The sequence below is a fragment of the Chrysochloris asiatica genome, unplaced genomic scaffold (genome assembly GCF_000296735.1).
Source record: "Chrysochloris asiatica unplaced genomic scaffold, ChrAsi1.0 scaffold00197, whole genome shotgun sequence".
In the NCBI taxonomy this organism is placed as follows: Eukaryota; Metazoa; Chordata; class Mammalia; order Afrosoricida; family Chrysochloridae; genus Chrysochloris; species Chrysochloris asiatica.
This window is the reverse complement of record NW_006408715.1, coordinates 1,895,787-1,899,708: the sequence shown is the minus strand read 5'-3', so window position 1 is coordinate 1,899,708 and position 3,922 is coordinate 1,895,787.

Here is a 3,922-nt window from a genome sequence, read left to right as displayed (position 1 = left end):
CTCTCTGGGTCTAAAGTCCCCAGTTGCTCCATCTCTCCACATCTTCATCTCTGCCTCCATCTCTGGTGTCACTGCTTCTTTGGGTAGGGCCCTGCTCTCTGCTCTTCTCTCTTGATGGTCCCAGGGACCTCTGCTCCTAGACTACAAAGTTAATCACACTCCTCCTTGCTACTAAACATCTACCTTTACATTTCCAACCCTCACAAGCAGTTCTGATAACAATTATTCACTATTGTATCACAAGAGACCTATCAGCATTTCCTTTCATCAACCCCACCCAGACAGATTGGATACTACTCAGTGGAGATTCTACCTTCTTCCTTCACGCCCTCTGGATCTAGACTCCTTCTTGAAAGCTTGTAAGCCAGTCACTTCTTGCTTTTGAAGGCCCCCCATTTTGGGTAGCCAATGTCCGAGTTGCCCATCCCTGTCTACTCTGTGTATGGAGTGGGTGGGAATGATCCTCACTGTAAAGATTTGTTCCCTCTTTTGAGCTACTTCATCCATAGTTGTAGGTCAAGTTCATCAAATTGTATTAAATTATTCTTTTTCTCTCCTCTTCTTTCTTCTGGTTGAGCTCTGATCATCCAGTCATTGAAGCCAGGTCAAGTGGGTATTATCTGCAAGTATGGGTGTTCTTATGCATATGCCCTCTCTTCTTATCAGCTAGATGCTTCACTTTCCACTCTAGTCCTCTGTGGCTATGTCGCTGACTCTGGGCCCAAGAGTCCCCAGGTCTTACAACACTGCTGGCCAACCAGGTCTCCACCTGGGTTCACAGGAGTCTATTGAATGTTGTAGGGCTTAGCTCGCAGCTCCATTGCTGTTTTTCCCTCACTTCCCCTTATTGGTGACAAACGTGGTCACCAATCAGAGCATGTATTCCCATTGAGTCTTAGTCTCGGAAGAAGGTTTGCTCTGAGGGGACCCGACCACTTGCCTTGATGTCTCTTGGGCAAGCCACTTGCTTGTTCTTATAGTAATCAGTCTATTGTTATTGTTTTATATTTTTCCTGTCAGTCTTTCTTTCAAGAAGTATCTTCTGTTTTTCTAGCCACTCCAGGCTGGTCTGCTTGTCTGTTCAAGTGGAAATTTCCCACCTCAGAAGATTCTGGGTGCTGTTCAGGATTCTATCTATGGTCTTATGTAATACAGAGGCTCTACAGGAAGCCGCCTTCACTGGGCACATGGTATTCCCATTTTAGATATTCCAAATACTTATTTGCAGAAACTTTCTATGGTGATATTTCTAGCTTTTCCTTTCACTCCCCCTCAAGTGTCTATTTAATAATGGTATGACAGGGAAACCAAGATTCAAAAGACAACCAAGCATCTTAACATTATTTGCCCCCTTTTGCCCCTTCCAACCATATCTCAATCCCTGTATCCCAGAGCCCTGTTGTTCCAAGGTTGTGCATACATCATTATTTACCTCTATTCCACTTAGCCCATGCAAACCTGCCTAATTGTTTTCCTGTGCACTTTGTTCTTCCATTCCCCTGTCCCTTCCTGTATATTGCCCCCCCTCCCTAGCACCCTAACTATCCTGTGTCTATTCCCTGCCCTGTGATCCACCTTCCCCTCTCTTCCTTCACCCCCCTCCCCCACATCCCAGTAACTAGCAACCCCCCCAGTATGGGTTTTTTTTTAGTCTTTTGCAGTAGTGATTCTATGCAGTATTTCTCCTTTTGTAACAGACTAATTTCACTCAGCATAATGTCCTCAAGGTTCATTCATGTTATGCAGTGGCTTGCAGCTTCCTTGTTATTCTTCAATGTAGCATAATATTCCATTGTGTGTATGTACCACAGTTTATTTATCCATTCTTCAGTTGATGGGCACTTAGTTGATGGAGACATCCATCTTTTTACTATTGTAAATAGTGCTGCTATGAACATTGGTGTACATATATCTGTTTGTGTTATGGATAGTATTTCTTGTGGGTAAATACCACATACAGGAATTGCTGGATCATAAGTTATTTTTATTTTCAACCTTCTGAGGAAGCACCATATTACTTTCCAGAGAGGCTACACCATTTTGTAGTCCCACCAGCAATGCAGGAGCGTTCCAGTCTCTCCACATCCCCTCCAGCATTTATTGTCCTCTACTTTTTTGATCTTTGCTGTTATTGCTGGTGTGAGATGATATCTCATAGTTGTTTTGATATACATCTCTCTAATGGCTAGTGATCATGAACATTTCTTCATGTTTGTTGGCTGCCCTGATCTCCTCCTTGGTGAAGTGTCTGTTCATGTCCTGTGCCCATTTTTTGAATTGGGTTATTTGACGTTTTCTTGTAGAGGTGTTGTAGTTTCTTGTATATTTTAGAAATAAGTCCCTTGTCTGATGTGTCATTGCAAAAGATTTTTTCCCAGTCTGTGGGTTCCCCTTTTACTCTTCTGGTGAAGTCTTTTGATGCATATAAGTTTTAATTTTTAGTATGTCCTACTCATCTATTTTGTCTACTTTTGTTTGTGTAATTTTCAAAATGTTTGGTAGTCTGTATATTCCCTGAATTAGTGCCCTCACATTTGTCCCTATTTTTTCATTGATGGCCTTCATAATTCTGGGGTTCACATTTAGGTCTTTAATCCAAGTTGAGTTGGTTTTTGTAAAAGGCATGAGGTGAAGGTCTTGTTTCAATCTTTTGCATATTGCTCTCCAGTTCTGCCAGCGCCATCTGTTGAAGAGACTATCACTTCCCCATGCGATATATTTAGGTGTTTGTCAAAAATCAGTTGGCTGGAAGAATCCTAGACTTCTGGTATGGCAGGACAGCCAGAAAAGGTAGGGACTTGCTCCAGCAAATAAAATGAGTGGGATCTCGCAAAGGAAACATTCATAGACCAGTCCCATGGTTTTTGGACTATCATAATCTCTCCTGGGCTCACATTTTTGAGAAACCACGCTAACAAGGATAAAGAAAAGAGAGTATTTTGAGACTCTTTCCTGCGGAGACCATGGGTCACTCCTGCGACTGCAGAGTTTAGAAAGCGGGGCCAGGGCCGGCCTGCTCGGACAGCTGCATCTCCCAGAAGGGCCAGAGGCGATATAACTTCCTTCAGCCCCAAACCTCCCCGCCCTGGCTTGAGACCCCAATAAAAATCAGCTGGGTGCAGCTCACCCACGCACAGAGAGTGTGAGGAATTCTGGAGGGTGTAAGAAAGGCTGCAGCGGCTTCTTGATGTCACCCATCATCTCCCAACTGTCTCTGCAGTTAAGCCCCCTACCCCACTCCTAGATATCAGTGGGATCTCACAAAGGGGGCGTTCATATACAGTCCCACAGCTTTTGGACTATCATAGTCTCTCCTGGGCTCACATTTTTTAGAAACTGCGCTAACAAGGATAAAGAAAAGTGAGTATTTTGGGACTCTTTCCTGTGGAGACTGCAGGTAACTCCTGTGACTTCAGAGTTTAGAGAGCAGGACCAGGGCCGGCCATCTTGGACAGCTGCGTCTCCCAGAAGGGCCAGAGGTGATATAACTTCCTCCTGCCCCAAGTCTTCCTGCCCTGGTGTGAGATCCCAATAAAAATCAGCCGGTACAGCACACCCATGCACATAGAGTTCTTGTTGACTACACATCCCTCCTGGAGGTGGGAACTTACCCTCCCTATGTCCCATAAGAAAAAATAGCAATTGTGGCCATAGAGCTAAACTACAACATAATACTCCACGACTTAGACGAGACTCAACAACATTTGCTACGATTTACAGACGAAAAGGGAAGACCATCTCCTGACCACATTAATAACAATAATAATAATAAAAAAACTAACCATGATCAATAAGAAACAATCAACTTTATCAAAGCATGTCCAAAAACAGAAGAAAGGACCTGATGCAATTGAACTGGAGACAGACAAAGCCTTCATAGAGGAAGAGGAGTGAGTTTTGGATATGCCTGAGAGGGAATTCA